We start from the raw sequence: 13,535 nt of genomic DNA, 5'->3' as shown, positions 1-13,535 counted from the left end.
CCATTTATCCGTGGATAATTCCTTCTCTGGGCTGCCACACAGCAGCTGTGCAGGGATTTCCCCCTGGGAAACCCCCGGGCTGTCACCTGTTAGGTCCCTTTGACTACATCTGGTGCCTTCGCTTTGGCTGATTCGTTTTCTTTCATTCTCCAAGTAGAATAACAAAGAAGACATGGGAGGCAAATTTTGAGATCTTGACATTTAAACATATTTTTCCCTTACAGATGACTAATAGTTTTGCCAAGAGTAGAATTCTAAGCTGGAGATAATCTTAGGAAATTTCAAAAGTATTTCTCCACTAATTTTGAGATACCAGCCCTTGCTTTTTTTTTTCTTTTTTGACAAAATGATGTCATCTTTGAGATTTCTTATTTTATTTTTAATATGGTTTACACAGTGGAGAGGAATGCATGCCCATGTGGGCCTCTGATTAGGGTAGGAAGGATTGAAATATGGAGGAAGGTGGGTGGGACAAATGCTTCTATTTTTTTTCTCCTGTGCAGAATGGGGGAGAGATGCTCTTTGCTGTTGAACTACATCAGCATCAGGGAATGGGAGATAGTCATTGGATAATGCCTTAGAGAGCCCAAAGTGGGGAAGAGTGTTCCAAGGATGTTACCTGGTGGTTTTGATAGTTCTGGGTTATTGTCAATTTCATGGCACCAAGATTTAGAAAATCTTTCCAAGGTCTATTGGCTGACCAAGTCCACCTTGGTGCATCCACAGACCTAGGAACATGTTGCAAAGCTTTATCAGGAGAGTGGTCCAACCTATTCTACTTTCCATCATCTGATGAAGCAGTCCACATCCTCTACTGGCCTAGATGAGCTGGCTGTCATGTCCCCTGTGTGCATCTGGGCATGCTATTCACTGCACAGGCATCAGCAACTGAGGAGGCCCAGTCCTGGCACATATACTCCAAGGTTATACCACATATCTTATGATTTTCCCTGTGGCCTGGATTTGAGTTCAGCAATCTAGTTTGGTAGTATTTCAAGAAACCTTGTCTGGGATGACCTCTGACTTGATTCTTGTGTGCACCAGCTAGTGCTGGTTCAGGTTCAATCTGTCAGCCACACCAGCCATTGTACTCATTAGTAGATGCAGCTACCTAGTCAGTGCTGCTCCCAGCCCTGTCTCACATGAACCAATGGGTGCTGTGGCCTTGCCCATCCCACCATAGGCCTGGTCTCCAGGCACACCAGCAGTGCCACAGCCTATTGGGGTGATCCCTGATAACCCCCACCAGGCCTGCCCTTATCTCTGGTTTTTGCACATGCAGGCTTGTGCTGTGCTCTAACCAGACCCATCCTGCATCCCATCAAGCTCTCATACACACCCATGGATGCTATGGCCTAGCTCAGCCTACCTAACCTATCCCCCAGACTTGACCTAAATGTATGCTGGTTGGCTGCTGCCACCTTGTCCAGCTTGTCCAGCCCCCAGCCCTTGCTCTCATGCTCACTGGTGGGAGCAACCTAAAAGGGGAGTGACCCCAATTCCCCTGCCAGGACAACCTCCAACTCCAGATCTTGTGCTTCTCAGGAGCTGCTACAGTCCAGTCTGAAATGATTTGTACCCAGTCCCAGCACTTGCCAGCTGGTGCTGTGGTTTACACCAGCTGCATCTCCTCTGATCCTTGCAAGTGCACAGATCCTTACCTCCTCCTGGTCTGGGGCCCGAGACCTGACCCACACATATGCTGACAGGTGCTGCATCCCTGCCTGGCCTGCCTATGCCTAGCTTGACTCTTGTACTTACCTTGGAGTTGCAGCCTAGCATGGGAAGTTCTCCAAATTCCCCTATCAGGCACTTCCCTAGTCCTGCATCTTGCATGTGCCTGCATCTCAGCTCTCACTGGAGGGGTGTTGCAGACTAGCCCAGCCAGGCATAGCCCACATTTTATTCTGGCTTCAATGGTGCCAGTAGGTGCTGTGCCTTGGCCCAGCCCAGCCTGACCCAAGATCCAGTCTACCAAATGTTGACGAGTGCTTAAGTTTGCCTGGACTGGCCTAACCCCAGCCCTAGCTACTGTGCTCCCCAATGGGAACTGTGGTCTAGCATGGGAGTTCCCCATGTTTCCCTATCAGGCCAGCTCCCCAGCTCCAGATCTCATGCATGCTGGAGGGAGCTGTGGCCCTGCTAGGTATGATCTGTCCTCAGTCTCGTACTTTGCATGTGCCGGTGGGTGCTGCCTCCTCCCAGCCCTGGCTCCCACAGTTGTCATGACTTGGCCTGTCACCACTCACAGCTCTCACACAAACCAGTAGGTGCTGTAATTCCACAGAGCTAAGGCCACAAATTCCCTGAAGAATCTTCCCCTCAGATCTGGTTTTCTTATGTTTTGATGGATGCTGTGGCCCAGTTTGATGTGTCCCACTCCTTGCCCTACACCTGTATGGGTAGTATGTCCTACCCAGTTAGGCATGCCCTCTAGCTCCAGCTTTCACGTGTACCAGCAGGCAGGCAGCAGGCAATTTTGCTCAGCCCAGCCCAGGTCTCCCAGGTGGGCACATACTTGGGCCTAACCCATACATGCCTTCTGGTTTCCCCCTCTAAACCACTCAGCCTCAGTTCCTTTGGCTACCTGTAGTGCAGTGACCCAGTTCATGGAAGTCCCCAGAAGTCACTCCTCACCTGTCAAGCCTACCCTTAGCTTACCCCACTCCATCACATCCTTAGACCTTCTTCCCTGGGCAATGTGTAGATCCATAGCACCTCAGAGTGGCATGGAGCATCTGGGGAATTGGGTGGCGTGTCCTGACCTGGCATACACCCACCTTCCCTATATATCTTTAAGAAAAAGAAGAGAGAGGAAGAAAGAAAAGAGGAAGCAACTGTACCGGCACACTGGTAGAGTTGACACAAATTTAACATGAACCAGGCCCAGAATGCTATTGTCTGCTTTTCTCCCAACAGTGTGAAGCTTGCCTAGGTCCCAATAACCCAGGCAGTTGCCTACAGCTGGGGTGAAAACAGTGATTTCCCCCCTCATTCTTTGTTGTGTGATTTGTTGTCTCCATGAAGCATTTGGATCTTTCTTTTTAATTCATCAAAGACCTGAATTTCCTGATGATGCACCTGTAACTGGGTCCTTTATCTCTCAGCACATGAAGTACTTCCTGGCTTCTTAGAAATGCATATCCTTCAGATTAGAGAAATTTTCTGTTCTTATTTCTGTGATATTTTTCAGTACAGATTTATGAAGAGAAGGAAAAATATATAGAAAGATCTTCCATCCACTGGTTCATTTCCCAAATGACCACAGCAGTCGTGTCTGGACTAGACTGAAGCCTGAAGCCAAAAGCTGGGAGCTTCATCTAGCTTTCCAAGAACCTGCCACTCTTCCAGCCCGTAAGAAGGGAGCTGAATTGCAAGCGAAGTAGCCAGGGTTTGAACTGTGCCTCAGGGGATGCTGGCACCACAGCGGTGGGTTAACTCATTTGGTCAGAATTCCGGCCCCAATCCTATTTTTTTTAAATCCTTTTCATTTTTAATCTTTGTGTTTCCTGTTTAGATGCTGTCTTCGTGAATGTGGAGGCATGAAAGCTGACCTCAGGCCTCTGAACTTGGACTTTGCCTACTGGCACGGAAGATTCGTCATGGCAATGAGGTGGAAGAAGTTGGAGTATTGTAGCTGAGTAAGTCCAGATGTCAGTAAACTGTATCCTGTATGCAGACAACCAGGTTCTCCAGGGAAACGTAAGCCTCTTGTCTAACTGCTAGCTATGCTGTTAGGGCTGGACAAGACTGCTGATTGACTAAGAAAGAAGGCAATGTTGCTGAATGCTGCTCTCTATCTATCCGGTTTCCTTGATTCAAGGTACATTTCTAGGGCAATGGTTCTCCAAGCAAGGTGTTAGGGATCTTGTTGGAAATTCATATTCTCCGTGTCTCCCACATGGGTGCGGGGTCCTAAGGCTTTAGGCTGTTCTTGACTGCTTTCCTAGGCCATAAGGAGGGAGCTGGATGGGAAGAAGGGCCACTGGGACACGAACTGGAGCCCATATGGGATCCTGGTGCATGCAAGGCAGGGACATTAGCCACTAGGCTTCTGCACTGGGTCCAGCCATGATTTTCAATCCTGATACTAATGCTTTATTTTGAAATCAATCCTAAAGTTATCACGGATTCGTGGGTGGGTTTCCAGGTCTCTCAGATATGTTTTGAGGTACTGATGCTGTCTACCTCAAGTAACGGTGAGTGATGATTCAAGCTGAACAATAGTTTCCTCTTGAGTAATTAAGCTCCATTTGTGATGTCAAGATCTCATCTCAGAGTGCTAGTTGAAGTCCCACCTGTTCCACTTCTGATCCACCTTCCTACTGATGTGTCCAGGATGTCTGAAGTCCTGAGGAAGAGCTGGATGAAGGTCCCGGCTCCTGGTTTTGACCTGGTGCAGACCCAGCTGTTATCTGAGGAGTGAACCAGCAGATGGAACATCTCTGTGTGTCTCCCTTTCTCTCTGTGGCTCACTTTTCAAATAAATAATTGAAAAATAATAATCTGGGCCTGGCGGCGTGGCCTAGCGGCTGAGGTCCTCGCCTTGCACGCCAGGATCCCATATGAGCGCCGGTTCTAATCCCGGCAGCTCCACTTCCCATCCAGCTCCCTGCTTGTGGCCTGGGAAAGCAGTCGAGGACGGCCCAAAGCTTTGGGATCCTGCACCCGCGTGGGAGACTCGGAAGGGGTTCCTGGCTCCTGGCTTTGGATCGGCACAGCACCGGCCGTTGCAGCTCACTTGAGGAGTGAAACATTAGACGGAAGATCTTCCTCTCTATCTCTCTTCCCCTCTGGATATCTGACTTTGTAATAAAAATAAATAAATCTTTAAAAATAATAATAATCTTAAAAAAGTTAAAGCAGTGATAAATTTTAAAATTCAATTTAATGAGCTTAGTTAGAGTGTTTCTGGGGCTGACATTGTGGTATTAACAGGTAAAGCTGCCACCTGTGACAGCAGAACCCCAGGTAGGCACCACCAGTTCAAGACCCTGCTGGTCCTCTTCCCATCCAGCAGGCTACCGGTGTGCCTGGAGGGCAGCAGGAGGTAGCCCAGTTGCCTGGGCTCCTGCACCCATGTGGGAGGTTTGGGAAAAGCTCCACACTCCTGGCTTCAGCCTGGTCCAGTCCCAGCCAGTGTGGCCATTTGGGGGAGTCAACCAGCGGATGAAAGCACGCTTTCTGTAGCTCTGATTTTCATGGTGTAGTTCAGTGTTGTGCACATGAGTTATTATTATATGAGGGGAAGATGACTGAAGGGAGAGGGGAGGGCCTGAGGCAAGGACAGAGGTGAAAACTTGGCTCTTGGGAGGGCCAAGGTGAAGGTTCCTAGCAGCTGTTCAAAAACCCTCAGCAAGAATCTGAATGTGCAGCAGGTGCTGGGCTTGAGCAGCTTGACATTTATCATGGAGTGGGGCAGAGTTAGGGAGAGTGCCAGGTTACACTTTGTGGAGTCCCCAGGGCTGAATAGGGGGAGGAACGCAGCCCAGCTCTGGTAGGTAGTTGTAGCCATTGCTGGCAGGTGCCACATGCACTCTGCCACGTCACAGGAATGACCCACGAGGCCCTGTGGTTAGGACTGGGCTTGGGGTGCCTGGGTTGTTGGCTCTGCATTCTTTCCTGCTTCTGGTTTCTGCTCACGCTGGGAGGTCATAGACCATGGCCTCAGTCTGGGTTCCCTGCTACTGCTAAGGTGGGTTCCAGGTTTCCAGTTTCTGCCCCGGGTCTCCACAGGGAAGTGAACCAGTAGACTGGAGACTTCTGTCTCTCTGCCTTCTAAATAAATAAAAGAGACAGATCTTCCATGGGCAGGTTCACTCCTCAAATGGCTGCCAGCACTGAGCCAGGCAGAAGCCAGGAACCAGGAGTTTCTTCCCAGTCCCCTACGTGGATAGCAGGAGCTTAAGCACTTGCACTATCTTCCTCTGCGTTTTCGAGACACATTAGCAGGCAGCTGCATGAAGAGTGGATTTTTGGCAGTCCAACCTGTACCCACACAGAATGCTGGCTTTGGATTGCGGTTTTACCAGTTATGCTACAACCATGATCTCTAAGCAGTGAGGTTCCTATCACTGTTCTATACTGTCTGCCCAGGTGTAGACAGAATTATCGGCTTGGTAGACGTTTCCCGGGCAGATAAGAGATACTGAGAAAGAATCCAGGAATTAATGCACATGAATAAATTGGTGAAAACATATTACTCTATTTCTAGATTTATTTTTCGATTTTTTCCCACATTTTTAAACGTGATGATAAGGTTCTTTCAGTCGGTTAAAGTTATCTGGACGGAAGCATCCCACGTCAAAACCTCAAAAACAGGACAAACCAAAAAGTAATTCTAGTTTTCTGGCATCCTTGCCTCAAAAATCAGGGATCCAGGGTACCGCTATAAGATGGTTCTCATTCTCATTTGATTGTTTTGGTGGCGCAGGCCAAATAGCCGCAAAGTGAGAACAGGTGAATGCGGATCACCCGTATTTTCTGGGCGAGATACTGAGTTCACCTCCTTTCCCGCCCCCTCCCCCAGTGTGGAAAGGTGCAGGATCCGCTAAGCCCTGCGTCGCACAGCGGCGGCCGGAGCAGACGCGGCGTGGTCACTGGTCCCCGACACAGCAGAGGGGCACAACCAGAGAGCCCGCGAAGGCAAGAGCCAGCAGTCGAGGCCCCGAGCCGGGTCTGGAGACAGCAGAGGACCAGGCTGGAGCGGGAGAAAGTGGCCGACTGCAGGTGTGCAAGGGGCCAACCTCAGGCCCACTCTTAGCCGCCGACCCCGTGAGGAGCCGGGCTGGAGGACCAGAGGCGGCCTGGGACGGGTGCGCACACCCCGCCCTCTCCAGCCCGGGCTTGCACAGGTTCCGGTGCCCGCGCGGCCGCCAGGGGGCGGGAGCTACGGCGCCAACAATGGCCGCGCTCGGGCGGGAGGCGGGGCGGAGGGCGGGCGCGCGCGCGTGCCGGGCGCGGGAGCGGCTGCGCAGGCGGGGGCGCGCGGCGCGAGCCCGGGAGGGCGCGGCGGGAGCGCAGGGGAGGCGGGCGGAGGCGGGGGGCGGGGAGCCCGAGGGGTGGAAGCCGGCGGCGGCGGCGGCGGCCGAGCGGGGTCAGTTCTCTGGAGCGTTTGCCAATGTTGGAGCCGTCTGCTAAGTGTGCCTGGCGAGGAGGTAAATACCCTCTGGTGGGGGGGCGCGCGGGAGGCCCTGACTTCCGCCCCGTCGGCGGAGGAGGCAGAGGGCGCTGAGGAGCCCTGCAGGTCCGCGGCGCTGCGAACCCCGACCAGAGCGGCCCCCTCGGCGGCCTCCTCTCCCCCGCGCCATCCCTCCCTCCTGGGGCTCTCTCGGGCCAGGGGAGAGGGGAGGTGTAGGGGGCTGGGTGCCGGGGAGGAGGCGGAGGGATGGGGGGCGGGTGTGTGTGTGTGCAGGGGGTGGGACGACACAGGTGTCCTGAGGGGAGGAACCGAGAGGAATGCGAAGAGCCTGGCCCCATGGGGTGCCCTGGTGGGCCGGCAGGAGGGTGCGTGTGTGTGTGTGTGTGTGTGCGCGCGTGTGCGTGTGTCAGGGGGTCTCGGGATCGCGGTGGGTGGGACTCGCCGGAAGAGGGGACGACGAGTCCAGCGGCTGTGTGGGAGAGGGAGGCCCTGGGGTGTGCGGGCAGTGGGCCTGGGGGCGCCGGAGGCGGGGCGGCGGGGCTGGGCGGGCCGGCTATTTCTGTAGAATGGGCAAGTGGTAAAGACGTAACTCGCCGGAATGGGGAAGGTAGGTGGGGCCGAGGGGACAAAATATATCCTATGACAGGCAAGTTCTAGCTGTGGCTCTCACCAACTACTACCGTGATGGCTCGGCTTAAAGGGGTAGTTGGCAGCGGTGACCTTGCCGGGGCGAAGGGACTTGGGCTCGGTTACAGAACGCACCCTGCGAGGCCAGGGACTTGGGCTGTTCGGGGGGCTGCGCCGAGGGGGAGTGTTCCGCAGAGGTGGTCGTGGAGGGCGTGGAGCTGGGATTCCTGCGCAGGGGGCAGGGCCTAATGGCCGCGGGGGTTCTGAAAGCCCCTGGAAGTGTGTGTGGCGTTTTGCATTTGAGATTGATTTCCTTTGAAAGGGGACCGCATTTGTCGTGGTGTACCCCGCCTTTCATAAAAAAAAAAATTAAACTACTTGGGTAGAGAAGGGTGGACCTGCCTGGTATTTGGTAAAGGGTGTTTCAAAGTGGTGGATCTTGCAGAAAGGGTGGAAACGATCTTTTAAATGTATTTTACTGTTGATTGAAAAGCTTCAATATTCAGTATGTGATGCCTGACTTGGTAATTCTGGTGAAGTTTTTCTGAGTATACGGGCCTTCTCTTGCATGATTACAGGGTAGAACCAGAGTATAACCATTTAAAGTCAGAATTGTGATGGGCAGGCAGTACAAGAAAAGATGGCAACATTTCCCTAGCACTGTATTTCTAACCTAGCTTTGCTTTCGTGAGATAACGCAAAGACACAATTGTGAATTGTGCTGCAGTGGAAAAAAAAAATCGCACTTAATAAAACCTTCAGAACCCAGGCGTGCATCTTGGCTGTATTGCAATAAAGCAGGTTTTTCAGTGTTGTTTTAGAGTAAACCAGAGGTATCACGTAACACTTGAATTGTAGATTGGCTGCACTTTGCCGCAGGCCTGTATTAGATTTGTGAAGCACTTATGCCAAGCTTTGTGGTGCATGTGGTTTTTTTTTTTGTGCTTCTTTTGCTATGCTTTGGTTTCAGCTGAAGTCACCATTGCCTCATTTCACTGCCTACTTATGTAGTTTGAAGTTTACTAAGTGATGATTAGTTGGTAGGCTGTGTGCATACTTCCTCAGCTCTCACTCTGTCTCCTTTAAAAGCAGGTTTTCCTATTTGTGAAATTTACTGTATAATCCAGGTGATTTCAGAATTTTAATTTTTTATTTGAAATCATTTCATTTCAAGCTGATAGAATAACCCAAAGAAATTCTTGTCGCCTTTATTCACTTGTTATCGATTTACTTAGTTTTCATTGGTCCACTGTTGGACGATTGAAGGGTAACTTACATGCCATAGTTATTTGCTCCCCAAATCGTCAGCATGGAATGTGGTGTAAAATTTACATTTGAGCTTACTCGGCTTGCCTGGAATGAAGTTGGTCTGCTTTTCAAGAAAGAGCGTAGTGGTGGGCGGTGGGCGTTCGGCACAGTGGTGAAGACACCTGCATGCAATGTCAGATTGTAGGCTTCTCTCTGATTGCAGCTTCTCCTTAGTGTGCTCCCTGGGAGGCAGCAGGTGATGGCTTAAGACTTGGTTCCCACATGGGAGAGCTGGAGTGAGATCCAGGCCCTTGGCTTGACCTGACCCAGCCCTAGCTGTTTGGGGAGTGAATCAGTGGATGGTAGAAATCTATTTGGGCTTTCCAAATGTACAAATTTTAAAAATTAAGAATATTACAAATCAGAGCTGTTAAGGTTTTAAACAAGTAAGTAAGAGAAGCTAGGTGATTTTACTGTTTAAGCACTAAAGATGTGGCTGGCCAAAATGCTTTTTTTTTTTTTTTTTTTTTCATTTTTCCTGATTTACTCATTCACTCCCCAGATGACCACAACAACTGGAGCTGAGCCTATCTGAAGCCAGAAAACTCCGCTGGGTCTCCCATATGGGTGCAGGGGCCCAAGGATTTGAGCCACCCTCTCTCCTTTCTTAGGTCACAAGCAGGGACCTGGATCAGAAGTGGAGCAGTATCCACATGGTGATGGATCCTGCAGCCAGTGCTGCAGACAGAGGCCTAGCGTGCCATCCCAGGGTGCTGGCCCCATTCCTCATTTATATAATCTTTAGTAAAGTTTGAGTGCTGGATATCTGTGTACAGGTCATAATAAAGATGGAAAATGTAGACGGCAAAACTGAGTTTTCTGTTAACAGATTGTATTTTGTAGCTTGAGACATGCACAATATGACCAGTCACATAGAGATCCTCTGTGTGTTTTAGGGATTCACGAAAATATTAGAGGAGTTGGTCATGGCCTGCGACATCAGTATCCCAATCAGACTGGCTGCTCAATCCTAGTTGCACTGCTTCTGAACGTCTTAGTTTTAGAACTTAGTAATTGGAACTCCCTGTTAATGTGCTTGGGAAAGTTGTGAACGATGACCTGAGCTGCCTGGGCCTCTGCCACCGTGTGGGAGACCGGAATGGAGCTGCTGGGTCCTGGCTGCAGCTGACCTCGTCCCAGCTGCTCTGGCCTGTTGGGCAATGCAGCAGAGGATGGGATAGCTTTCTTTCTGTATTTCTTCTTTTCTATCATTCTGCCTTTCAAATAAATCTTTAAAAAAAATAAAGGATGCTGGAAGTGACAGAGTCTTGAATGTCTTTTAAAAGCCGAGATTAACTATATTAAAAAAATTCATTTTAATTTTAATGTTTACATGGTTGAGAGGGGTGCACGCCCATCTGGGTCTCTGATTAGGGGCAGGAGCGGGGAGGGTGAGGGATGGAGGAAGATGGGTGGGACAGATGTTTCAGTAATGTTTTTCCTTTTCTTTCCTGGGGCCATAGGGGTGGCCAAGGGAGGAAGCCACTCCTTGCTGTCAAACTACATTGGCATCTGGGGGGAGGACAGTCATTTGATGACACTTTAGAGACCTGGATATGGGGAAGAATGTTCTGAGGATGATGCTTGAGTGGTTTTGATAGTTCTGACACATCATTGACTTCATCGCACTGGAGCTGAAAAAATCTTTCCAAGGTCTGTTGGCTGACCAAGTCTACTGTAGTATACCCACAGACCCAGACACTTGCTTCCAGGCTTGGCTAGGAGAGTGGTCCAACCTGTTGTGTCTTCCATCCTCTGGTAAGGCACTGAGCATTTTCTGCTAGTCCAGGTGAGCTGGGCGCCATGTCCCCCGTGTGCATCTGAGCGTGATGTCCACTGCACGGTTAGTCTAGGAGACCCAGTCCTGATACCTTATCTCCAAGGTTGTACCACAAATCTTATGATTTTTCACTATGGCTAGGGTTTGAGCCCAGTGTTCTAGTTGGGAAGTCACCCAAGAAAACATGCCTGGGGTGACCACAGACTTCATTATTGTGTGTGCCAGCTAATGCAGGGTTAGATTCAAGACTCAGCTGCACAGCCAGTACACATACCCCACCACACATGTGGCTCCCATGACCTGAGCCAAGCTACCCAAGCCCTGTCAGATCCCCTGTCCCTGGGATTCACAAATCTGGTCCCTGCTTGGCCCAGGCTGACATGACTCGCCTCGCCTCGCCTCAGCATCCACAGTCTTATTGTGCCGCCTGGCCTAGTCTGGTCTGCCTCCTGTTGCAGCTCGTGTTGGTGGGTGCTGCAGCCTATCCCAGCCCAGACTACTTGCTGACCCAGTCCTAATGTGTACTGGCTGCTGTTGCGTCCTGATCTGGCACCTCTTGCCTCCTGCCCTGTGTCTCAGCTGTGCCAGTGGGTATGTGCTGGCCCAGACTGGTCTGTCCCCAGACCTGACCCACATGTATGCCAGTAGGTACTGTAACCTGGCATGGTCTGGGCTGCTCTTTGCCTTGCTTCTTGCGCTCTCCTGCAGGATCTGCATCCCAATGAAGGGGTTTCCCAAGCTCTTGCATCGAGTCTCCTCCCAGTGGCAGTTCTTGTGCGCACCAGTGGGTTGTTGGCCCAGGTTGGCTTTGTTCATCTCCTTTCCTTGTGAGAACAGTGGTCTTGCTCAACCTGCCACACCTATTCTGGTTCTTGGTGGTGGTGATTTTAGCCCAGCACTACCTGTAATACTTTTTCTAAAGCAGTGCTTAATTGTTAAAGATTATGTAGGAAAAATCTCTACAGCTTCTGAGTTGTCAGATGGGCAGAATCTAATATATAATATCTATCAGTAGGTTAGTTGTATTAGCAGTTGCAGGATGGCCCTTTAACTCGTCGTTAGTAGAAGTTGTCCTCGTTTTGTAGTATCGATCTCCATCAGCTGCTTTGCTGGTTTTAGTAGCTTGGGATCAAGAAGTGCATGTGTTGATATGCTGGCTGGATATCACATACTTTTGGAACATTTGAATAAATGTACTTACTGGTCATTGAAATAAGGTGTTGCTGGGAACTCTTGGCAGAAGAGGGAGAGTGGATTTTATGAAACCTCAGATAATGTGAAACTGTGTTTTACTGAAATATTTTGATACCTCATCAGATTTTTAAAAATACAGGTTAGTCTACTGGTCACTTCTTTGTAAACTAGAAACAAGGTCCCAAAGACATGTGCCACTGTGGGCATTCTAAATTGCCCAAGTTGTGTTTTCTGGAAATCTGTAACTTGTCTGAAGAAAAAGAATCAGAATGCGATCCAGCTACTTCCCGGAGTGCTGTTTACAGATGTTCTAGCTTGATGTATTCTAATTTATTTAGCTCCTTGTGCTTGTGAAGAAAAAGTGTAAAAATATTTAAGATTGTATGATTAATTTTAACTGAATAGCTGTTCTTAGTTCTGTTACTTCATAAATATCTTTTGTGTATTAGAAAATTAGAACTTCATGAAATGTACCCTTGTTATCTTACTGTGCCTGCTTCTTGGAATCAGCCCCAGTGCTACCAGGCTTTGATGCTGTAAAAATATGCAAAGGCCTGCGGATGAATGGTCTTGTCTTTAAGAGGCTTATGCGAAATAAAAACAAAGTGATATTTTGCAGAGATGGTGAATGCTGTATGAACAGTACTAAATTATAAAAAGTAAGGAACAGTGCTGAGAAATGTTTAGTGGCTTATTTACATTTTACTTTCTAACTGAATTGTTTTCAATTTAAAAAATTGGGTTTGTAATTTTGTTTCCAGTACATTTTTAAATAATTTTATTTTTGTTTGAAAGATACAGACAGACACACATACACCCCAACACCACACAGATAGTCTATTTTGTAGTTCAATCCCTAAATGCTTGTATTAGCTAGGGTTGGGTTAGACTGCAGCCAGAAGCCTGGAAATCCATTTGAGTCTCGTTTAGGTGGTAGGGGTTCAAGTACTTGAGCTGCCTTCTACTGCTCCCAGAATGCCTGTTAGTTGAAAGATGGATTGGGAATAAGGCACTCCAACATGGCTTAGGGATATCCTGAGTGTCGGCTGACTCACAGCAGTGCCACAACACCCCAACTAAAGCCACCAAAGCTACAGTTTTTGATGACTACAGTTTTGCAATTAAAAATGAAAATGTTGGGCTTGGTGTGATAGCCTAATGGCTAAAGTCCTCGCCTTGCACATGCCTGTATCCCATATGGCCACTGACTGGTTCTAATCCCAGCAGCCTTGCTTCCCATCCAGCTCCCTGCTTGTGGCCTGGTAAGTCAGTCGAGGATGGCCCAAAGCCTTGGGACCCTGCATTCACACAGAAAACCTGGAAGAAGCTCCTGGCTTCAAATGGGCTTAGCTCCGGCCATTGCAGCCACTTGGGGAGTGAACCATGGTTGGAAGATCTCTCTGTTTCTCCTCCTCTCTGTAAATCTGCCTATCCAATAAAAATAAAAATAAAAATAAGTCTTTAAAAAAAGTGTAAATGTTTCAC

The 13,535-nt window shown here is 49.4% G+C and overlaps 1 protein-coding gene across 11 annotated transcripts in view; it reads left to right on the top strand.

The window, feature by feature from the left end:
* The first annotated feature begins 7,030 nt into the window (after nt 1-7,030).
* The window catches only part of STAU2 (staufen double-stranded RNA binding protein 2), a 294,210-nt gene continuing 287,705 nt past the window's right edge, over nt 7,031-13,535 (top strand). For 3 of the 11 annotated variants that reach the window (XM_058668739.1, XM_058668734.1, XM_058668741.1), the window contains exon 1: nt 7,071-7,157. The gene's annotated coding sequence lies outside the window, so the exon portion shown is untranslated. Of the gene's footprint in view, nt 7,158-7,418; nt 7,507-7,725; nt 7,749-13,535 lie in introns of those variants that run through there. The other 8 variants (XM_058668740.1, XM_058668735.1, XM_058668730.1 and 5 more) reach the window with 7 other exon arrangements.

This window comes from Ochotona princeps, chromosome 9, assembly GCF_030435755.1.
Source record: "Ochotona princeps isolate mOchPri1 chromosome 9, mOchPri1.hap1, whole genome shotgun sequence".
Taxonomy (NCBI): Eukaryota; Metazoa; Chordata; class Mammalia; order Lagomorpha; family Ochotonidae; genus Ochotona; species Ochotona princeps.
The sequence above is the reverse complement of the archived record's forward strand: the minus strand, read 5'-3'. Positions and strand labels throughout refer to the sequence as shown.